The sequence below is a fragment of the Papio anubis genome, chromosome 8 (assembly GCF_008728515.1).
Source record: "Papio anubis isolate 15944 chromosome 8, Panubis1.0, whole genome shotgun sequence".
NCBI lineage: Eukaryota > Metazoa > Chordata > Mammalia > Primates > Cercopithecidae > Papio > Papio anubis.
In genome coordinates this window covers 97,398,497-97,423,609 of record NC_044983.1, presented here as the reverse complement: position 1 = coordinate 97,423,609, position 25,113 = coordinate 97,398,497, and the positions used below count along the sequence as shown (strand labels likewise).

General features: G+C 40.8%; 1 protein-coding gene across 4 annotated transcripts in view; it reads left to right on the top strand.

The window, feature by feature from the left end:
- Positions 1 to 25,113, top strand: part of NCALD (neurocalcin delta) — a 433,033-nt gene that overhangs the window by 83,148 nt on the left and 324,772 nt on the right. The window contains exon 1 of one of the 4 annotated variants that reach the window (XM_021942872.2): positions 10,840 to 10,859. The exons of the other annotated variants lie outside the window; for them this stretch is intronic. The gene's annotated coding sequence lies outside the window, so the exon portion shown is untranslated. Of the gene's footprint in view, positions 1 to 10,839; positions 10,860 to 25,113 lie in introns of those variants that run through there. 4 annotated transcript variants of the gene reach the window in all.

Here is a 25,113-nt window from a genome sequence, read left to right as displayed (position 1 = left end):
GTAGTCCCAGCTACTTGAGAGACTGAGGCGGGAGGATCACTTGAGCCTGGGAGGCGGAGGTTGCAGTAAGCTGAAATCTCACCACTGCACTTCAGCCTGGGTGACAGAGTGAGACCCCATCTTAAAAATAAAAATAAAAATAAAAATACTAATTGTGAGATGAATTAAAATAAACCTATAATAATAAAAAATGACTAGAAGATTAGATGTTTATCTAGCTGGTAAAATTAATTGGGAGAAAGAAAAATTACAATGCATTGCTATTGCTTTTCCAATTTGTAAAAGTGGTCTAAGAATATGCATGGAGAGTACATACATGAGCGTGGATGTCTGATTCTGCCAGAGAAGCTTAAACATATATGGATCGTGAGATACAGTAAAGGAAAGGAAAACCTGGCGTCATCTTGGCAACAGACTGAGTTTTTTTCTAGGGGGACCCTGGGACCCCTAGATGCCCTGGCCTGGTACGGTAGCCAGTACCCGTGTGTGGTATTGAGCCCTTGAAATGTGGCTAAAGCAACTGAGAAACTGAAATTTCAGCTTTGTTTTATCTGAATTAATTTAAATTTAAATAGTCACATGGGCCCTGCAGCTACTTTATTACTGCAGACCTAGAGCATTTGTAATAGAACATGCTAACGATCCTGGTGAAAGAAAATTACAATAAAAGGTGCCATTTATTGAGTATTTATCAGGGACCAAGCATTAGCCCAAGGACCTGGGAGAGTTTATTATATATTGCTCTCAACTGGTGAAGGGGAGATTATAGATATTTGGTGCAATTTCAGGGTACATCCAGCCAACAATGAATTACGTTAATGTAATTGGTGAACAGTAAACTGTCATCTGTAAAAGCAAAATGAACAACTGTTGCTTATTTACAATGTACATGTAATAATTTTTATCACATGCTAAATTATTTTGGGGAATGTATTATCTAATTGGAAAGTTATCTTAACATTTAGATTCTAGTTCAGTGATTACCGCGTTATGGGTTCAATAAACATTGGTGAACTTTGTCTTTGAGATTTTAGAAATGGTTGGCAGAAACAATGCAACATGGCATTGTTTAAATGGTGGGTGGTAACCAATTAGTGATTATGGAATCAGTTTAGTGGGTCATGACCAACATTTAAAAAATGAAATGGAGTGAATAGAATGGAAAATACATTGCATGTATCAAGGGAAAATATTGTGTTATAAAATGTCTGCTTTAAATATATATGTAAGGGCATACAGAGTCACAATGAATTTTTTTATTCCATGGATTGTTGTAAAAAATGTTTAAAAGCGACTGATATAGAGGAAATTCGAGTACCAATTGGTTAGTTGAACCCTGTGTTGGTGATGATAATGACGATGATGACAAAAACAGCTACAGTTTGACTGTTTACCATAAACCAGTACTTTTTTCTTTTTTTAAACACAATTTTTTTTTTAATTTGGAAAATGCTTTATATAATTCAGTTATGTAGTAAAGAATAATATGTAAGGTTTTCTAATTTCATTTTCATAAGCAGCCGGTATGGTAGGCGCATAACATTCCCAGTCTATTTGTGAGCTATGTGCATTTCAGTGAGGTTAAAGTGCAGTTCCCAAGGTCACACAGCCGGTAGGAGTTGAGATGTGATTTGAACTGACTCTGCCTCTAGGGTTAATGGACTAGTTATACTTTAAGACCCTGTAGAACAAGGCAGTTCTCAACTGCTTGATCACTGCTTACTGACACTGTCATAGAGCATGGCAAGAAGAAATGAAACTAAACTTGATTCCTTCTTGTTATGGGCCCCACGGCAGAAGTGTCATGGCAGCGGTGCATTACTGTAGAAAGCCCTGGGTTTAGAAATAGACGTTTAGCTTTGAGTGTGATGTTGAGCAGTTGTTAACCTTTTTAGTCTTGATTTTCTTCTTGATTTCCTTTATTCTTTTTTTGTAGAGCTATTGTCCAGTCAGGGGCTAGTGCACTTAAATGCACCTACTGTGTAGTTCCCATGTACTAATGCACTGAATCCTCACGGGACTCCACCTAGTGGTCCTGCTAGCATCCCTGTTCTACTGGTGTCCAAACTGAAGCCCGGAGAGGACCAGTAACTTGCCCAAGTGCACACAGCTACCATGGAATTCATCTCATGTAGACCTGCTCCTGAGCTATGCTCTTAGCTATATGCTCTTAACTGTGGCACAAACAAGATCATCCCGAAATGTTAAAGGAGTTCTTCAAGTTTCCCCCTCAAGTCTTTGGACACCTCTCTGAATCCCTTCTGACTCTCCATGGAAGTGCTTCCTAGCTTGCAGAAATGTCCACTCAATAGTGTCATACCATCTCTCTTCTTGCCTGCTTACTCCATTTGTGGAATGAAATATGGCCTCACCCTTCTCATGCCTGTAGAAGTTATGCTAAGGTTTCCCTCAGCCCAGAGAAGCAGTTTCCCAAATGTGCCTCTCTTCCTAAACCCATTTCGGTGTGTCCTCACATTCCCTAGCAAGGATTAACTATTTTTATTTGCTTATTCATAAATAATAACTTTACAGCATCTCCAATTATCTTTCCGAATTCCTCTTCTGTTTCTTCCAGTCTTTGTTAGGCTTAAATTTATCAGACTTAAATTCTCAAAAAAGAACTTTTTAAAAATAATCCATGTAGTAATGTTTCAAGTGTTGTTTTAACATATTCTGCTTAAAATGAAGGTCATCACTGGCTGCAAGTAAGTGAACATATGTTAAAATTTCATGTGTTGGTGCTCAGAGTTCTGATACCATTTGAATTTCAAGAATTTGAGGCAAACTAGAGTCTTTGAACAAATGCTCAAATTATTTTTCTTCCTAGTAAGAATGTAACCAGAGTCCTTGTCCCAGGACTTAGGCTATCTTCTTTCTGGCTTGGCTTTTACTTCAGGTAGGGAGAGGGAAGCAAAGAAAATGAGCAGTGGTGTAATTTTCTCCTTCCAAGCCCCCTAACGCCAGCGTGACTTAACACAACACATACAGCTAATGCTGCTGCTTCTGCTGCTGCTTCCCCTCCCCCCCTCCCCACCCCCTCCCCCCCCCCCTCCCCCCTTCCCTGCCCCCTCCCCCCTCCCCCTCCCCTACCCCTCCCCTTCCCCCACCCCTCCTCCCTCCTCCTCCTTCTCCTCCTCCTCCTCCTTCTCCTCCTCCTCCTCCTCCTTCTTCTTCTTCTTCCTCTTCTTCCTCTTTTTCTTATCCTGTTTGTAACGGAGATGAACAGCTCCTAACTAACCATCTAACATTTTACCTTTTATACTTCAAGTCTCATTCTAGTTCACTCCTTAATAGTCTCAATTCTTTTGACCTTTCCTTCTCCATGCCCCCAAATCCACAGCCTTTATTTTACAGCATTTTGCTTGCATCCAGATTTTCAACCTATTAATGTTAGTCTGTTAATGTTTAGTCAAGAATACAGATGCTTGCTGTGTTAAGGGCAAGATAGCCATCAACTCTATGGAAACAATTACAGAAGGCAGCAGGAAGAACATCAAAAACGAAACAAAACAAAAAGCTAAACAAATTTTGAAAACTCAGATCTCTTTCATGCTAAAGAAGAGTTTCCAAAGCTTAAACTTTAATAAATTATCATCCTCAAATGGAAATGGGTGAAGAACACACATGAGCTCTACACGAATTGGGAAATACAGTTAACTGCTCTTAACCATTAGGTGAAGTTCAAATATGAATAAGCTCATGTGACCAAATGACCTCCTTGTGTGAGAGGTGAGGTTATACTTTGGTCTTAATGCATTGACAGAGCAGCTTGAAGATAAATCTCAATTTATCTTAAGCTGTTTTGGCTGGAGTGGTATGTTGGCTACTTTCTTCATGTTCTCTTCCTTTTACCTTCACGACTGGCCTGCATCTGGCTCTTCCACATTGGAATGGAAAGATAAGAGGAGCCAGAAGTTTTGACTTGGTGTCACTGTTTTTAGATAGCCTTGAACTCTCTGGGGCCTGGCAGGTGCATGTAAGGCTAACATTTTTCCTTCTGGATGTTTCTGTGGATTTTTCAGAGACTACCCACCCCCTAACATCTCCCAACCCCCCTGCTTTCTGCCCTTACCCTTTGCCACCCTGATCACTGGGTTGTTTTCATCTCTAGCTTCTGTGATGCAGATAATGTGCCCTCTCTCCTCTGACTCTTCATTGATTCCTTCTTCACTTCAAGGAGTCTGGTTGGTAGTCACCTCCAGCTTTCATTAGTTGTGGTCTCATAAAATGTCCGGGAGACCCGACAAGACATAACCTAATGTGACCTCACACCAGCTCTCTCATTAGTGGCTCACTTCTGGTCTGTAGGACACATCCAGGCATCCTCTGCACTCAGAAACTTGGATACCAACACAGCTACCTCTCCTTGAGCTCATGTCAGCAAGTGCAGGGTATCACCTGCTTTAGGATCTGCATCCACCTTCCAAATTGTAGGAGCCCCATGTAAAGCTCTCTGAGTGGTCCCATTGAATTCGCCTTCTTCAGGCTTGAAGTGAGAATAGACTCTCTCTAACCCTTTCCCAAGGGTTAAAGTACAGCTCTCTCCAAAGAAATCCTTCTCACAAATTCTTTTCTCAGTAGATTTTCTCTTGTCTCTGACTTTGATATTCTTGTTGTGGGTGAGAGGTCTCTGTCTTCTAACTGGTTCTTGTTCATTAACTTTGAAATTCTGCCTTGGAGTCTATTAATCTCCAAACTGAGATATAAAAATTTCCCATTTTGGCATCCTGTTATACAAATAACAAGTATACCAAACTCTTTGAGGACTGTGTGTACTGTTAGGCCTAGACCAAGCTTTGCTAGGGCAACATTTGCTCTCCAGGGATTTTAGCAGGGAATTCTTCCTTGGGCAAAAGCCTATTTTAAAAACTGTCTACCCAATAGGTAATGCTCTGATGGGTAGAGCTTGCCACCAAATGGTTTAAAACCCATCCTATAATAGTAGGTGATTTGACTTTTTTGGTTAAAAAGAGAAAACATTTTTCTTTGATCAAAATATCCAAGATCATTAATTGAGTGCTAGCGGCTGAGGCATTTCCTCTTGATTGTTGCCTTTGCATTCAGACTGCCTGTGTGGTTTCCAGCTTCCCTTTTGGACTGGAACAGGCCAAGTGGAGAATTCTGAGCTCAAAAATCAACTAGGATGGCAATTTTAAGAAAGCAGTTCTGATTGCTTTGACTTTCTCTTTAGCTCCTCTTGCCTTTGTTCAGTGTCTGCATTCCCTGTATCAAACTGGCTTTGAAAGAGCCTCCTACTCTCTAGGCCTTTGGCCATTACAAGTGAGTGGCCCCAGTCATCTGTGGTTCACTGTGGGGGTTGTGTTGGGTCATTCTGTTAGGTCTGCACAGAGTTTTAAAAGGCAGGTCATCTCAGCTCCTCTGGTTCACCTTAGATCCCGCAATTCTTGCATGCTAACTGCACACATCCTGCAGGCATTTGGGCTTTACTTCTTGGATCTTCTAGTACATCTTCCAGTGCGAATTAAGGTAAACTCTCTGAAACAAACCAACATACCTTTGAGTTATTGGGAGATAAGGTCAAGTGTTTTTAGTTGTAACTTTCCTTTCCTTTTATCAATGATTTGTTGTTGTTGAGGAGGAGTGACTTTTGGAAATACTTGACAAGATAGAAAGGAGACATTGGGTGTGTGTCACTATGTGGCACAAAGGCTGCAAAGGTGAAGAATAGAGACAAAAGAGTGCAGATAATAAAAGAAAGGAGATAAGTAGATATTTACTCAGATACGCTTTTTTCCCCTACCAATAAGAGTTGTTCTTTAAAACCTGAATTGAGAAATTAGCAGAATAGGTGAGAGATGACTGAGAAGGTCTTTTGGCCCATGGTACTTTAATGCGACAGAAAACTACCCTGGGAAAATATGCCTGTAACCACCCCTTAAACTTTTACAGGGTATAACCACATCAGCGCCCAGAAACCTAAACTCCTCCTTCAGACCACAGCAGCCCTGGCATAGGGAGCTTCCCATTGGCTTGGTGGTGTAATCTTTGACTGGAAAGTGTCATGTTATGAGTCTGGCTCTGTTCTGAAGACGGATGCCTGTTTGCGCTCTAGACTGGGATGGAGGCTATGTAATGCTGATCGTAGTGGTAGGAACCCACTTGGGTCTGTGTCCTCATCTCAAACCCAGAATCCTGTTGGACAAAAGGAAGCAACCATACTCCTGCTCAGGCCACAATCCTTTCTGGAGTATGCAGCAAGCTCATTCATTCTTGCCTGTTTTCCCCCATTCTAATCAGGATAACAGCTACAGGCTGGGTGGGCGTTCTTCCCCAGCTACAGGTTACCTATCTCTAGGTTGATACACGAACTCTTTATTGCAGTATCTGTTGAAACCTTAGATTTCTTTCTTTCTGTCTGTCTTTTTTTTTTTTTATTTGAGACGGAGTCTCACTCTGTCACCCAGGCTGGAGTGCCGTGGTGCGATCTTGGCTCACAGCAACCTTCACTTCCTGGTTTCAAGTGATTCTTCTGCCTCAGCCTTCCAAGTAGCTGGGATTACAGGCATGCACCATCATGCTTGGCTATTTTTTGTGTTTTTAGTAGAGATGGGATTTCACCATGTTGGCCAGGCTGGTCTCAAACCTTAGATTTCAATTGTAGTAGCATGTTACAATAAGAAGTGAACAAAGCCAATTTTGCTTTGCTAGTCTGTTTAGATAATGTAATTGATAAAAATAGCAATAAATGTGTATCCAATCCTTACTATAAGCTAGTCTTTATGTAAACTCATTCAATGCTCACAAACCCCTAGGAAGTACATGTTATTGCATCCCTGTTGTCTTAGTTCCTTTTGTGTGCTGTAAAGGGATACCTGAGAAAAATGGTTTATTTGGCTCACAATTCTGATGGCTGGAAAGTTCAAGATTGGGCATCTGGAGAGAGTCTCAGGCTGTTTAGACTCATGGTGGAAAGTGAAGGGGATCAGGCATGTACAGATATCACATGTGGGGAGAGGAAGTGTTTGGGGGTAGGTAGGTTGCCGCTCACGTGGGAACTGAGTAAGAACTCAACCTGAGGGAGGGCACTAACCTATTCATGAGGGATCTACCCCCTTTCCAAACACTTCCCACTAGGCCCCAACTCTCAACATTACCACACTAGGGATTTCATTTTGACATGAGGTTTAGAGGGGATGAACATTCAAATCATAGCACCTGTTTTACAGGTGAGTAAACTGAGGCACAGAGAGGTCCAGGAACTGGACTGAGCTCATCTAGTAAGTGGCAGAATAGGGAGCCAGTCCCAGGCAGTCTGACTCCAGAATCTTAGTTCCTATTCACTACTTCCCAAGCTCTATCATATTAATGATGTAAAATTCAGATGAGATTGTATATGAAAGTTAAATAAACTCCAAACTGTGAGACAAATGTCAGTGATTGCTCTCTTTTAGACTCCTTGGGGTGAATGGTATAGATACAAATGTCTTCCCTCTAAACTGTGTTATTTCTTTTCTGAAGACAGTGCAAGTGTGATAAGGAACATCAGCAACCCATATTCTAACAATCATCATTATATTCCTTTTCTATGGCTGTGTAAGAAAATTACCACAATTTAGGGGCTTTGGCTTAAACAACATACATTTATTATCTCAGAGGTCCCAGAGTCAGGAGTCCGGGCACAGAGGACCTAGCACAGGCTAGCTAGGTCCTGTACTGAGAGTCTCACCAGGCAGAAATCAAGGAGGTAGCAGGGCCTGTGAATTCTCATCAAGGCTCAGGTTCCTCTTTGTGTTGGCAGAATTCATTTCCTTGCAGTTGTAGGCCTGAAGTCCCTGTTTTCTTGCTCGCTATTGGCTGGGGCCTTGCTTAGCTTTTAGAGGGCTCCTGTGATTCCTTGCCAAGTAGCTCCCATAGGCAGGTTGCAACACGTTTGCTTTTTTTGAGGACAGCAGGAGTGTGTCTCTCTGACTTCTGATCCCTCTCTAGTTGGCTAGTATGGAGTGACTAGATCATCACCATTTGCCGTATAATTTAACCTAATTGAGGAAGTGACCATCCTATCATTCTTACAGAGTCCACCCACACTCAAGGGGAAGGGATGATACGAGATGTTTACCCTGGAGGGCCATTCTAGAATTCTGCCCACTGATCGTTGTGGTTTTGAAGCTCCCGGGGGTTTCAGCCACATGGCTAAAGTGAGTTGTGGGAAAATTGTGGAATGGGCTACTAATGAATATGGATGTGCCACTGAAATGTATTCATATGCTATTCTGGTGAATGCTGTAGAAACTGGAGCCCTGCCACTTAGGGCTTCTAGGGGCTTTGCTGCTATGGGAATAATCAAGGCCACCAAATGCCAGGTGGTGTAAATTGCCAAAGCGATTCCTGGACTTGATCCTGATGAAAGTTGATGCAGCATCCTTGCTGGCTTACAGGCTCACTGTGTTTCTTAGACTCCGCAAGCCCCATGCAGAGCATTGTGTGATGAACATGTCTTATCCGGAGCAGGGATTATTCTTTGAGAGAATATAATTATTGCCTCTGTCTTGATGACCCGTCAGCAATTGTTTTCTTTCCTCGTGGCGTGGGCAGAGTCTGTGTGGGAAGGTGCTGGTTTAATTTCTGTCACATCTCACTTGTCCTTTTCTCAGGGGCAATGTAAATCTCAAAATCGATTCAGTTGGGAATTACCATTAGGAGCTCCAGGGTCAATTTGGTACAGTAAGGCAAAGGCCGTCTGGAAATCCCAATGAGTCACGTGGCGTAAGGCCCTGTGGATAAGCAGCACTCTTCTTCCCAGACTGGAATTTTGTGTGTGAAGCTTCAATTCCTGCAAACTGATAAACTGAGATAACTTATGAGTGAAAGGGGAGAAGTAAAGACACCTTATTTGGATACATGGTGGGCTCTTTGAAACCTCTGATATTGAAATAATAAAAATCTTTTATTGATGTGAAATGTTTTTATTGATAAAGTGCTACCAGTTCAGGTCCAGGATTGTTTACTCTTTTGTTTTCTTCATGAAAGCAAACCCAACATCTCATGGTAATAAAGGAGGTATACCAAAATGAAGTGCTTCAGTGTGTTCCCAGATGGTCATGCTAAGAACTGGGTCCTCTCAAGTTCTAGGCTGAAGGCAGTGGCCTATTAGGAATACTTGAGTTGGTACCAAGAACTTTTGTGTATTTGTTATTGTAAGTGTAATATATGTTAGTTGTGAAAAATAACACTGGAAAATTAGAAGAAAGGAGAAAGTAAAAATGCCCTTAATCTCAACACCTAGAGATAGCTCCTGCTATTTATATTTATATCTGTAGGAGATAGCTCCTGTTAGTTTGACATATATAATACATGTATGATATGTATATTACATCTATCTATACACATACCAAATGTATACAATATCTACAAACTACAATTTGGTAGCTTCATTTAAAAACATTTTACAGGTATATTTTGAGATTTTTAACATGTTCTTAAATATTCTTCTATAGTATAATTGTATGTTGGTTAAGAGCATGGAATCTGGGGCCAGATTGCCTGAATTTGAATGAATACTGGCTTAACACTATTTGATTTCCTGGCCGTGGGCAAGTTACTTAACTTTCTATACCTTTCTTTTATCTCTGTAAAATAGGGACAATAATAGTACTTATCTCATAGAATTATAGTAAAGATTAAATGAGTTAATATATTTATAAATTGCTTAAAATAGAGCCTGCCTTTTAACATTGCCATATAACTGCTTGCTTTTGTTAATGGTTATGTACAAGTCCATCTTCTGAGGGAGCTCCAATTTATTTAACTTATCTATTGTTTGATATTTAGGTGTTCCCAATTTTTATTACTACAGATTATAAAACCCTTACACATGCTTTTTTGTGTGTTGATTAAAAATATTTTTCTTTACGTTACAGGAAATAAAGCTTCTTGATCAAAATATATTAATATTTTTCAGATTTCTGTTACTTTTTTGGCAAATTAATCTTATAAAAAGTTGACCAATTGGCACTTCCACCTGCAGTATTGAGTGTGTGTTTCCCCTTATCCTCATGTGTCAAGGCAATGGTAGTATCTTATATTTGATATTTGTTGTTGTTTTTTTGAGATAGAGTCTCACTCCATCACTCAGGCTGGAGTGCAGTGGCATGACCTCAGCTCACTGCTGCCTCTGCCTCCAGGATTTAAGGGATTCTCTTGCCCCAGCCTCCTGAGTAGTTGGGATTACAGGCATGCACCACCACCCCCAGCTAATTTTTGTATTTTTAGTAGAAATGGGGTTTCACCATGTTAGCCAAGCTGGTCTCAAACTCCTGACCTCAGGTGGTCGGTCCTCCCGCCTCAGCCTCCCAAAGTGCTGGGATTACAGGCGTGAGCCACCATGCCTGGCCTCTTATGTTATTTTGATTGGCATTTCTTTGATTGTAAGCTAGATGTATATTTTTCCATATGTTTAGCAATTTACATTTATTCTTTATAAATTATTGCTTCCTGAACTTTACTTATTTTTACTTTTCTCTTTTAAGTGAAAAAATACATAGTGTTATATATATATATATATATATATAAGGTTATGTGTGTGTGTGTGTGTGTGTGTGTGTGTGTGTATATATATATATTTTTTTTTTCTGTCACCCAGGCTGGAGTGCAGTGGTTAGATCTCAGGACACTGCACTCTGCAGCCTCAAACTCCTGGGCTCAGTGATCCTCCTGCCTCAGCCCCCTGAGTAGCTGGGACTACAGGTGGGCATGATTACACCTGGCTAATTTAATTTAATTAATTAATTTTTTTTTTTTTTTTTGTAGAGATGGGCCTTGCTATGTTGACCAGGCTGGTTTTGAACTCCTGGCCTCAAGCAGTCTTCCTACCTTAGCCTCCCAAAGCACTGGGATTACAGGTATGAGCCACCATTCCTGACCAGCTTCTGATCTTCTACTAGAGATATTTTGTCATAGTCTCTGTGTTCTTCAAACTGTTTATTATTATTATTATTAGGCTATGTTTCTATAGCAATAATATGATTTTGTGATATAAGTAACATGTGCAATTAGTTGGGGAAAGGGTTGCCATGAATGTCACTAGAAATGGTGCAAGAACATGACCATGTCCTGCCTCTGCAACTTCAGAAATCATTTTGAATGAGGAGTCTTTTGCGAATGAAATTCTATTACTGAAAATTTTTATCTTTGCAATTGTGGTAAATATTGTGACTACCTGGGAGAGAATCTTTTGGTTCATTAAAGAGATAAGTAGTTACCTAATGAGAAACTGTCAGTAATCTCATGGACATGTGGAAGAATATTTATTTTTAAAAGCCTAGTCAAGCAGAGGGCCTCAGGAACAAACGCTGATTCACTCTTTTAATTAGTTCCTGGATTCTGTTGCCTTTCTCTGGACTATGGAGACCTCTGGCTACACAGTGCACTGTTACTGAGTGTTGGATCTCAACAGAAGTTGATATTCTTTGTGTTTTCTGATTTTCTTCATGTGAATCATTGTCTCATGGCAGGCTAAAGCAAGTGTGATACAAATATATTTTTAAAATAACATAAAAACATTTAAACTTTGGAAGAGGGAGGGAATGTGTTCTGTTCTAGAAAATAGACCACTATCAATGGGTAAAAGGTCACCATTTTGGGTAAATATGAGGAAGAACTTTGTTATTACAGGAAGAGTCCCCCCATAGCATGGCTCACCTTTTTGAAGCAGTCACTGAGATTCTTCCAGCAGAGACCAGGTGATCAAAAAGTACGTTATTGAATTTAAGATGAAAAAGGTGGGGCCCATGCACTGGGTGAGACCTTGCACTAGGTTACGTCTAGTATCGTTTGCAACTCTTAGAGATTCTACACTTACGTAAGATTTTAAAAACCATGTGTGTACTTATCTAAAGTAGTGAAATTCATAGAAATAGAAAATAGGATGGTGGTTACCGAGGCTAAGGGCAGGGGGAAAAGGAATGTTATTGTTTATTGGGTATAGACTTTCAGATTTGCAAGATGAAGAAGTTCTAGAGGTTCATTACACAACAAGGTGAATACAATGAACACTACTATACACTTATAAGTGTGCCTACTGTGAAGTTAGCCCTAGGCCAAGCACTGTCAGGGACACATAAGTTTAAGACAGTCCCTGCTTTCAGTTGTCTCACGGTCCACGCTATTAAACCAAAGATGCTGAGCAGCAGCCCAGAAGCCCACACTAGCCAACCATGATGTCATCACTGCCACTGCCATTGAAGGCACTGCCAGAAGCCCAAAGAAACAAAAACACTCCTCCCTTCTTCCGGTCTTACAATATCCTGCTAGTGCTCCCATGACAAAGCCCAATAAGAAGCCAATTGGTGAGTTAGTCTGAGAAATGTGGCGTGCTACTTTCTTTCCCCATCAGTATAGTGGAAGGTATAAGGATGAATGCGAATTTGGGTTGGCAATACACTGTTAGGCACAGTCCACCCCTTTGTCTCCTTTTCATCTATACACAGCCCTCCACCCATATATAAACTTGACAAAGCAGCAACAGCAACATTGTAATGCTTCTGTTGATGCAATTATCCTTTGTACAAATGAAGGCATGCTCACTAGTTCCCTGATAAGGGGGATACGAAGTGCCATTAGTCAGTGCATTTACATTTATATGTTGATGATGTTAATTCCCCTTACAGGTTAATCAAAATCCCATTTATCATGTAACTTACAAGACTAAATTGTAAAGTTAACCACCTAGTTTGTAGTTAACTTATATGACACACTCCTTGTATAACAGACACACTTGGGGAAAGGAAAAAGGGGAAAGTGAGTTCTATACACAAATATGTACAAGGAAGAAAATATACATAGTTGCTATAGTTCTCACTTCTGTAACTGATCACAAAGCTCTGTGTGTGTGTGTGTGTGTGTGTGTGTGTGTGTGTGTGTATTTAGAGGGAGGAGAGAGAGAGCAAGCAAGAAAGAAAGATGTAGGATTTACATTTTTATATATCTATATGTCTTCTTTCTTTCCTTATCAACTCCCATGTGCTTTTCTCTTTAACCCCTTGGTTGGTGAGGATTCTTTTTCTGAAGGGCTGATGCAAATCTTTACTCCTGAAAAGTCTGTGTCCTTAGTCATCCCTCCTTTGTTAGTGTATTGAAATCTTCTATTAACTTTACTACTGGACATGGAAGTAAAAAGGCACCACAGAGAATCCTCTGGATTACAGACATCTTTCTTAATGCCCCCATTATCCAGCAACAATCTTATTTTAGCTTAGTAATTGGGACCCCAGTTAGCACAGTAGAACAATTTTTGTTTGTACAATGGCTTAAGGAGTCTGAATGACCAAGTGGTAATCTCAAATTCTAGTTCAGTGGAACCATTCTGGTTTCTGCAGCTGGCTTTTCTTTTCTGGGAAATGAATAACTTTAAACGAACAGAGCCCAAAATCTTAGGCACAGGTAGCAACATTTTTGTGACTAGCGTATTAGGCATAATAGTTAGAATAGACTCTCCCATTTTAATTTTTGATTCTCCAACCCATGTATTATAGATACGGGAGGAATACCACTCTCTAAGGGTTGTTGATTCAAAGCATGTACTTCATCCTGTAAGATATAGTGCCATCAACTTTCAAGAGGTTACCTCCCAGTTAGTGACAATTGAGCCTTCAGTAGGTGATTCCATCATTCTACCAGGTCAGCTGCTTCTGGATGATGGAGTATATGGCAGGACTAGAGAATTCTGTGGCTGCAAGTCAATTGCTGCACTCTTTTGTTGTGAAATTAGCGCTTTAATAAGAAGTGATGTCGTAAGTGGTACCACAATGGTAAATAAGGCATTTTCTAAATATGTAATTGATGGTACTTGCAAAAGGCAAACCCATATCCAGAGGAAATGTTGATTTCCCTGAGAACAAATCTTTGCCCACTTCATAATGGAAAGAATCCAGTGTAGTTCACCCACCATAGCACGGCTGAATAGTCCACCTGGACTCATTGCTGGCCCCTGCTGTTCGCAGGATGAACACACAGTAATGGTGCTAGCCAGATTCACTGTGGTGAGCCTACACGTAAGACTCTTTGATTACTGTCATGACCACTCAGAAGATAAATCTATGGAGAAGTTACTAGGGTGGCTGGGAAGAAATGGCTGGCTGACATCCTCAGAATATGTTATCTTGTCCCCCTGATTTCGACAGCCTTCTCTGCAGTGGACGTCCTTTTGTGAGCATGCACATGAGATACAAATATTTCCCACTCATTGCCTTTTCCAAGAGGTCATCCATCTGCCTATTCCTCCGTCCTCCTTTTTAGCAATTTTCAATTCTGTTCTTTCCAAGTCGATGACCATCTGGCCAAATCATTATCCATTATGTATGAGTTAGTGTAGATTTGTACTTCTGGCCATCTTTCAGTCTAGACAAAACAGATATCCAGATGTGTTATGAAGTTCTACCAACTGGGAGGATTTTCTCTCTCTACTATTTTTCAGGGCCACCCCTGAGTGGATATATAATGGCCTACTTCTAGCTGTTGCTGATGTATAATGGAGTATCATATGCAAAACGTGTCCGAGTCTTTTTTTCCCCTATCATCGTCTGGTTACAGGGAACTCCTTTTGAAGCCATAGGTGTGGATTGAGAGAGAGGCAGCAATGTATCAGGAGTAGGTTGGCCATAGGAATCTGAGCCATCGAATCATATGGCTTACTTGTATCCATAGGACTTGCTACAGTCCCATCTTATATACCACTTCCACTTGGTGACAGAGTGTGACTTCACTTAGCTGATTTTATGGTTTGGTGGATTAAATGATGACCTGTTAGTTTATGGTGGGCAGCAAAGCTCATATGGTCATCTAGTGTCCTAGGGCAGGAGTTCTGTCTTCACAAGAGCCTGAAAATATACTTTCAAGGGGAAAAATCAGCAGCTCTTACTCAGAGAGAGAAAATTAGCAGAAGAGGCTGGTTTTGCTCCAAAACTCTAGTACTCTAAGCCATGATTCTTACATAGGGCTTACTCTAGGCTTGGACACAATCCCCTTTTGTACACGGGGAAATGAACTACACCTCCAGGGATCACAGGGAGATCAGAGGCCACAGGGTTCTACGATTAATGAACATCTTTCCTTTCATGTTTTCATACTCAAATTCTATTTCTTCCTAGCTAACATTTTTCTAATATTGATCATAGCAATTTATTGAATATATTTTTGCTCACCTTCCTTCAATAGGAATTATTATTGCCTTATTTACCTGTTATACCTCTGAAAGTGATCAGATTTTTCATGTTTTCAAGGAGTTTGATGGAGATATTTTTCTTTACTCTTTTTAGATCAAACTACATCATTATAAAATAAAGCACAGATATAACCCCCACTGCAAATCAAATATGTAACATAGTGAATTACCATAAGGCAAACACATTTGTAACTACCATTCAGGCCAGGAAAGAGAACTTCACCAGCCTCCCTAGAAGTCTCTTCTGTGTGACCCATCTCCATCATAACCCCCTTTACTTCATAAGTAACCATTACCTGGACTTTTATATCAGTTGCCCAGCTATGCATCCCTAGATACTATAGCTTAGTTCTGCTCGTTTAATGAATGTTGATATGCCATTCTTTTAATTTGTACATTCCTGCTCCATCCCTTTCTTTTTCCTTATTATTTGTCTGTGGATGAACTCAGCCTTCTGACTTGTAGAGTTTCTCATAGGCTAGATTTTGCTGATTGCAATCTTATGGTACATTTCATTGTGTTCCTCTGTATTTCTTGCAGCGTGGTGGCTGGAATTTGAGGTTTGATCAAACTCAGGTGCAATTCGTTTGGCAAGATTATAGATGTGTTTTTCCATCAGGAAGCAGATAACATTTGTGTTGTTTGTCTTTTTGTAATATTAACAATGGTTAATGCTTAGATTCATTTAGTTATTGGGGCTTCTAAGATGATGATATTCCACGTTGACTTTTTTTTGCATTTATCACTTGGGATGCAAAGAATTGCTTCCCTTTATCTACTTTATATTTTATTTATTTGTTTATTTATTTATTTATTATTTTTTGTGATGGAGTCTCATTCTGTTTCCCAGGCTGGAGTGCAGTGGCGTGATACCGGCTCACTGCAACCTCCACCTCCTGGGTTCAAGTGATTCTCATGCCTCGGCCTCCCAAGTAGCTGGGATTACAGGCGTGCACCACTACATCCAGCTAATTTTTGTATTTTTAGTAGAGATGGGGTTTTGCCATGTTGGCCAGGCTCGTCTTGAATTCCTGACCTCAAGTGATCCGCCCACTTCCAAAAGTGCTGGGATTACAAACATGAGCCACTGTGCCCAGCCCCTTATTTACTTTTTGGTTACCCAGTGATATAGTTCATACAGAGAGACAAGATAAATATTTGATTCTTTTTATTGACCAGGTTTCATAATAATAAGTTGGTTCTCTTTCATCCTCCAAAGGTTTATATACATACGTGAACTTGTGGACTTAAGCATTTTTAATGGCTTCCATTTAATTGCAGTTATCTTTCTGAAAGCTCAAATTATTGCATCTTTGACCAGTGGAAGTCTTTGAAAGTTGGCTTCTGTTTGTTTTTTCCTGGATGTTATTCTTGGATGTTCTTTGTGGATATAAAACCCTTGTGAACTGAAAAATGAAGAACTACTTCTCCAGCTCAGGCCTTTCTCTGATTTATTCATGGCCTTACATGACCAGGGAATATGTTTTGAAGAGTGGGGCACACCCTCTATAGAAAGGGAATACATGGTTTCTGTTTACAAATATTGCTGGCTTTGTCTTAAGAGACCAGAACGCTGGCTTCCTGTTGAGCCATTCTCCTCTGGAAATGAGATTGCCTCACCAGTGTTGTTCACCTTTTCCGGAAAGATCTGATATGAATAGTTTTCTTTAGAATAACTTATTCTTTTAGGAGGCATGTGCTCTTGTCTAGTCAAATATCTGGAATAAAATTGAAAATAGTTGAAAACCTGCCTTTTAACATTTCCCCCTGAAATTTTCTATGCAACCCAGTAAAGAGCTATAAATAAACTTTAGGAATAATATAATTAATCTTACTAAATGTGAGAGTGCTTCAGGCTTCTTTGCGTGCAGTAGGAGGACTTGCATTAAAGTGAGCTGTGCCTTCAAAATGTAATTTCGCATCCTGACCGCAAGCTTATCGTATCCCTCCCCTTTTAGTGACCTGTTTTTCCTTCAGCTCGAATGCTGTGTTTTTGGTTTTCATCTCTAGCTTGGGCAGTTCTGAACATTTTAACTCTCTCATTTTTGTTACTGTGACAGTGACTTTATGGAAATAGGGCCGTGAAGGTTTTTATGATGAAACATTGACAGGAGAAGTAATACTTGGCCCAGCACATGAAACAGAATCACTCACAAGAAAGAATAAAGGTGATTTTGAAAAGCTTATGACATCAATGTCTGTGACAATTTATTTTGGCTTATAGCATTCATGTTTGCAGGCTGAGTAATATAGATTTTCACTTACGAGTTCTATTGTAGAAGACCCTTCCCTCTGTAAAAGATCTGATTCTCTGGCTTTAAGTCTTTTGCCTGACATTCAGGGCCCTCCACAGATTTATTCCTGTCTCCCTCAAAAACACTTAGTGACTTCCTGTTGCCTGTTGGATTAACGATACACTTTTCACCATGATTCCATTTTTACCTCTCCAGGCCCATCTCCCTGTCTTTCCTATGGACATCTCTTCAGATCAGCTATTTTAGTTGCCTCCACTTTCCTGGTATACCCTACATTTTACTACTTTGGTCTTTGTTCACACAGTTTCTTCTATCCAGAATGACTTTCTCTTCTATCTGTATCTGCAGAGATCCTATCACTCCTCCTCCTCCATGAAGTCCTTTCTGATTCCTTCAAAGAAATATCATTCCTCCGAATTCCCAGGCAATGTCTTCATGACAGTTTCTTTATATTATTTTGTTATGTGACTAGCTGTTGTTGCTATTATTTATGTGTTTGTCACCACTCTGGGGTGACAACCATACATCCAAATTTTCCTGGGACACTCCCAGTTTATAACTGTTATCTCAGCACCTTGTCTGGTTAGTACCCTCCTTTTACTCTCAAAATTATCTTGGTTTGGACAATAATTAAATGGTCACTTTTGGAACAAATGACCAGAAGGTTGGGGCTGCATCATACTCATCTTTTAATCTCTAGTCACTTAACACAAAGAGCAGTGTAATTCACATATGGTGGGCAAAGGAATTAGCAGAAAAGAGATTGGCTTGTGTTGGGGCAGGGACCACTTTGCCTGGGTCATCAGGAAATGCTAACCAGATTAGTTTTTATTCCTCCCAGAGATAGTCTTCCTAATGGCACTGCCCAGGGGCTATTATTTTCCCATCAGAAGGTTGGGATCCCCCAGGGTTTGATAAACAATCCTTCCCTACATGAAGGCTGCAGGCATTGTTCCCCCTCAGTGGCTAGTGCATTTAGAACTTCAAAGGAGCATACTTGGGCATTGTGTAGAATATTTAGTTCACATGTGAAAGAGGCTTGCTTTATTTACTTGCATACCTTTTTATTTAAAAAATTAACCTACAGAAAAGTTATAGAAAATAGTACATAGTCATACTCTCTTCATTTTGCTACATTTGCTTTCTTTCTCTTGCTTTCTTCCTGTATATACACATAGACTCAACTTTGTGTTTAAGTAAGATGTATGCATAACTGTTCATAGTCTTTTCCTGAACCGCTTGAATGTAGATGAGGATATCATGATACTTCACCCTTCAATACTTCTACATGCTCCTCAAAATAAGGACATTTTTCTATGTAAACAATATCATTACTACACCTAAGATAATAATTTCACAAAATCATCTCAAATATAGTCCATATTCAAATTTCCTCAAACTTGTTTGGGATCCAGAATCCAAATCTTATCTTGAAACACTACAGTTCCCATAATCCCCATGTGTCGTAGGAGGGACCCAGTGGGAGGTAATTGAATCATGGGGGCAATTACCCCCATGTTGCTGGTCTTTGGATAGTGAATGAGTTCTCACAAGATCTGATGAATTTATAAGGGGCTTTCCCCCATTTTGCTCATACTTCCCCTTCCTGCCGCTGTGCGAAGAAGGGTGTGTTTGCATCCACTTCCACTATGATTGTAAATTTCCTGAGGCCTCCCCAGACCTGCAGAACTGTGAGTCAATTAAACCTCTTTCCTTTATAAATTACCCAGTCTTAGATATCTCCTTATAGCAGCATGAGAATTGATTAATACAGTAAATTGGTACTAGGTGTGGGGCACTGCTGTAAAGATACCCAAAAATGTGGGAACCACTTTGGAACTGGGTAACAGGTAGAGATTGGAACAGTTGGAGGGCTCAGAAGATAGGAAGATATGGAAAAGTTTGAAACTTCCTAGAGACTTGTTGAATGGTTTTGACCAAAATGCTGATAGTGATATGAACAATTAAGTCCAGGCAGAAGTGGTCTCAAATGGAGATGGGGAACTGGTTGGGAACTAAAGTAAAGGTCACTCTTGCTATGCAAAGAAACTGGTGGCATTTTGCCCCGTCCTAGAGATCTGTGGAACTTTGAACTTGAGAGAGATGATATAGGGTATCTGGCGGAAGAAATTTCTAAGTGGCAAAGTGTTCAAGAGGAAGCAGATCATAAAAGTTTGGAAAATTTGCAGCCTGATGATGCAATAGAAAATAACTATTTTGGGGGGAGAAATTCAAGCCTGCTGCAGAAATTTGCTTAAATAATGAGGAGCTGAATGTTAATCACCAAGATAATGGAGAAATGTCTCCATGGCATGTCAGACACCTTCACAACAGCACCTCCCATCAAAGGCCTGGATGCCTAGGAGGGAAAAATGGTTTTGTGGGCCAAACCCAGGGCCTCCCTGCCTTGTGCAGCCTTGGGACATGGTGCCCTGCATCTCAGCTGCTGCAGCTCCAGCCTTGGCTAAAAGGAGACAACATACAACTCAGACTGTTATTTCAGAGGGTGCAAGCCCCAAACCTTGGCAGCTTTCACATGGTATTGGGCCTTTGGGTGCACAGAAGTCAAGAATCGTGGTTTGGGATTTCAGAGGATGTATGGAAATGCCTGGATGTCCAGGCATAAGTTTACTGCAGGGGCAGAGCCCTCATGGAGAACCTTTGTTAGGGTAGTCCAGAAGGGAAATGTGGGGTCAGAGCCTCCACTGGGGTACTGCCTAGTGGAGCTGTGAGAAGAGGGCCACCATTCTTCAGACCTTAGAATAGTAGATCCACTGACAGCTTGCACTGTGTGCCTGAAAAAGCCACAGGCACTCAACACCAACCTGTGAAGGAAGCTGACAGGGTGGCTGTACCCTGCAAAGCTACAGAGGTGGAGCTGCCCAAGGCCATGGGAGCCCACCTCTTGCATCAGTGTGACCTGGATGTGAGATATGGAGTCAAGGGAGATTATTTTGGAGCTTTAAAATTTAATTACTGCCTTGTTAGATTTCAGACTTGCATGGGGCCTTTAACTTCTTTGCTTTGGCCAATTTCTCCCATTTGGAATGGGTGCATTTACCCAATTTCTGTACCTCTATTATATCTAGGAAGTAATAACTTGCTTTTGATTTTACAAGCTCATAGATGTAAGGAACTTGCCTTATCTCAGATGAGACTTTGGACTTGGACTTTTGGGTTAATGCTAGAATGAATTGAGGCTTTGGGGGACCGTTGGAAAGGCATAATTGTGTTTTGAATTGTGAGGACATGAGATTTGGGAAGGGCCAGGGGCAGAATGATATGGTTTGGCTATGTCCCCACCCAAATCTCATCTTGAATTGTAGTTCCCATGTGTTGTAGGTGGGATCTGGTGGGAGACAATTGAATTATTGGTGCAGTTACCCTCAGTGAGTGAGTTCTTACAATATCTGATGGTTTTATAAGGGGCTTTCCCTGCTTTTGGTCATACTTCTCCTTCCTGCTGCTGTGTGAAGAAGGATGTGTTTGCTTCCCCTACCATGATTATAAGTTTCCTGAGGCCTCCCCAGCCCTGTGGAACTGTGAGTCAATTAAACCTCTTTTCTTTATAAATTACCCAGTCTCAAGTATGTCCTTATAGCAGCATGAGAATGGACTAATACACTGTTATTCTTGTGGCACCCCCCAAAATGTATAGCTGTAGACATACGTTCCCCCTCTGCACACCTTTTGTTATACTTAAGGATCCACATGCTTCAAAGATATAACATGATTTTTGCCCACAGGAAGTTTGTAGTCTAGGAGAAAAAAGAATAAGATGGAAATGCATTATATATCATGGGTACTCCAATTTAATTCTGTTCAGGGCACAGGTGAGTTGCTAGGGAGGCAGTGGACTTTTCTATCTGCATGGTTGGGGACAACAGAATATTATGTACACATGGAGTAAGGCTGGAGCTACTACTCATTGATTTTTAAACTTTTATTGAGTACTAGGCACTGTGCTAGCCTCTGGGGATGAACTTTGAACCTGAACCATCTCTACTTCACAGAAGTGAGTATTCATTGTGGGTGATGAGCTTTGAAATAATAACCTCAATATTAACTATATAACCATGAGTTGTGATAAATGCAATGAAGGAAAAGAATAGTGAAGAGCATGTAGCAAAGACCAAACTTCCTTTTGGGGTGGGCATGATGGGAGGTCTCACTGGGAGAGTCGCATTGACCCTGAGTCAAATAATGAACCTGAAGAATGAGTTCAAGTTAGGTGAATGAAGAGTAGCTAGCAAGGGGTCTCCATGTTGAAATGTCTCCACTGAGGAAGGAAGCAGAACCTACAGAGGGCTGGCACAGCTAGAGTTGAGCCCGAGAGGAGGGTAGTCTCAGGTTGAGAGGCAAGGGACAGGTCATACAGGGCCCAGGAAAGAAGTTTTCCTCTTGAAAAAAGAAAAAAAACATAATCGTTACATGGGCTCTTTTGGAGTTGGGATGGGGAGCAGTTGGTTTGTTAGGACATGGAGAACAAAGTATCCTGATAATTGGAAAGCAAAACAACTTGACAAGGCTGGAATATGGGATGTGAGGGAGGACATCGTGTTGAATTTTGAATTCTTCTTAGAAGCAACAGGGAGCCATTGAAGGGTGAGTATGATCAGAGGGGTGATGTATCAAAAGTGTATTTAAGAAAGAGAAATCTCAAAGATGAATGAATTACTTGAAGACGCTGAAGGCTGGAGGATCTTGCAGTTGTCCAATAGGTAGAGGACGAAGGCTTAATTAAGGCAATGGAAATGGGTGGAGACCAGAAGACAAAGTTCTTCAGTAGTCACTATCTGCGGGATTTGGTTATTGATGAGAGGAGGAGGAAGTGGAGTATCAAATGGTGTTCAGGCTCCTGGCTATGTGATGAGTGGAAAAGGATAGCAAGAAAAGGAATTGTTTTGGGCAATCGATGGTGTTTTGATTTGCCCCTGATAAGTGCCCCTGATAAATGTGATTTGTACCCAATAAATGATAAGGGAGATCCAGCCTGATGTTACATAAGCAACTGATTAGTTAATGTTTTCTGGGCTTGAAGATGTTCTCTCTGAATATTTTTGATCTATTAACATGGTATTTATTAAGCAAGTTGGAAGCATGCAAACTATTTATAAAGGAGTACTTGCATTTTACAACTGACAGATTGCTTTATTCGGAATTACTCATGACAGGCTTTTTTGTGTGTGTTTGAGAGACATTTGACTTTGCTACAGTTTTTTAAAAATATGGTATTTCTGGTATGTTTATATTGTGGGTTTTCAAAAGCAGTTAAATGTCACAATTAGGTTTGCTGTGTTCTGTTTTTTCCCATTCAGTTACCCATGAAATATACAAGTACAACATCTGGCATTCTTCTTTATAAGAACTCTGGCAAAAGAGCAACAAGGATTAGATTCAGCACTTGTCAAATCATCCAATTGTAATATTTTCATCTAGAGTTGAATCTGAAGCTGGGTGAAACTGCCATGTAAAGAGGAGTTCTGCGTAATGTCACAGAGGGGCCATTTAGGAGAATTCCTTTTATGGTTGGGGCATTCTTGAGATGCCTGGAATAGCCCATTTGTATTGTATCATTGAGATGGAAACACAGCTAGGACGGGTCAAGCCACCATGATGACAAGATCCACACAACACTTCTTTTCTGTTATTTGTCAGACTAGAGCCTTGGTTGGCTGATAATAGCAGACCTTCCTTTTTTGCTTCATTTTTCTATGGCAAATCCTTGGTCTCGGAAGTGGCAAGCCCCTTTCCTAGCTTGAAGGCCATATATTCTTAGAACTGGAAGGGACCTCGATAACTGTTTTAATCCAAATCACTGGCATTTTTGCCAATGAGAAAAATGAGACAGAGAGATTACACAATTTGGTCAAGGTCAATATACCGAACTCCCTGCCCCGCTAGATTCCCGCTTGGGAATGGGCAGCCTCTCTCTTCCTTTTATTATTTATTTATTTATTTATTTATTTTTGCCAGAAATTAGAGAGTCTTCATTCACTTTATAAAAATCATCTGACTCATTTGAAAGAAAAATAGAGATGTTTTTCTCTGAAAACTTATTTTTGTTTTATTCCAAATGAGTTTTCGTTCTAACCCAGTGTGATTCCTCTCTATTCTAAGAGCGCTTTCATGGCACAGTATGACCTCTCTCTAATGGCCAGTGTTGCCTAGTTGGGCTTCAGTATAATGGTTACAACAAAACCCTGTGTGCTTTGGAGCATAGCATCATCTCTAAATTCAGGAAAGAACAGATACTAGAAACTGTAGTCAGTGTCACTGCCTGGGCCTTTAGGGCGGGTGATGCTAGGAACTTCTTTAGAAGCAGCTATTTATTCAAATGAAATTTTTGAAAGGATCTTTGATTTTTGAAATGACAAATCTCATACCTTGGCCCTAGGACCAAGCACCCATGACTTGGGAGTGCTAATGGGACTTGGTTGTCACTGAAGGGAGGGTATGTGATGGGGTGGGTGATACCTGGAGCACTGGCCCAGTCAAGGGAAAGAATGAGAGTTTTAAAAATGAGTTGTGAGGGGGAAAGAGGACAAAAACACATGTGGTGCTTACCATTTACTGGCTTGGATGGGGGGAAATGGATTCACCAGAAGCCTCTTTCTCAGGAACCACTATGACTACACAGTTCTACCTTTCTCTCCATACCTTCTCCCAGCAGAAAAGAATGGTTTCTGGTCTGGATGTATGGGAGGGGTGGTAAGTATGGCTCTAGTTCATCATGTTGACTATGTTCTGAGACTCTAGGGGCTTGGCTTAGAAAGCCAAAGCCTTTGCTTTGCTCTTGCTGGAACCTGTTTTCTGTGAGGTAGTGGACACTGCAAGAACCTGTTTCTGAAAAGGATCTGGAGGATGAGACCAGAGGGGACACATCAATACTAGGTCAAAACAGAATGCCCCTACATTTTAAGAGCTCAATTAGAGAAAAACAGGGTCTGTATAGTGGGGTGTTCTCAATCTGAACCGTTTCCAAAAACTGCAAGAGAGTGCTGTCATCTGAGCTAAGCACATGGAATGATGAAAAATTGCATCCTGGTGGATTTTCCTTAAGTCTTTGGAATAAACATAAATCTCTTCTTGCTGTTGCAAAGCTTAACACTTTATTGAAATGATCATAGAATACTGGATTATCCAGAACTGGATTGTTCTGTGGGGACTCAGAGATGATCTGTGCTGGGGAGTCTCCATTTGTCCTTTCAGACCCACCCTCCCCCTTTTCCACACTGTTCTGGATCCAGGGAGGCTGGTCTCCATGGATTCCATCAATGGGCTCCCCTGACCTCTGGTTTCTATTTGAATTTGGCCAATGGGAGGCACCTGCATCACCCCCTCTTGGTGGTTCCCTTAACCCTGTGTAAATAGTCACACTGTGTAAATAGTCCCCTGCACTAAAGCTCCCATTTGAGAGTATCATCTCTTTTCTGCTGGGACCCTGTACAAATACATCATCTAATTCTGTATGTCCATTTTACAGATGAGGAAACTGAGTCACATGAGGGCTATGGCTTTTCTGGTTGTGTCTCTTTCCTCCTCATGTTCCCAGACATGGCTGAGTATTTCCAACCTGATATCCTGAGTCCTAGAGTGCTGGATGGGGATTAGGAGACCTCTGGGGATTAGGAGACCTCTGGCACTCTTGTCCTCTCTACTTCAATGTGATGGTGCATG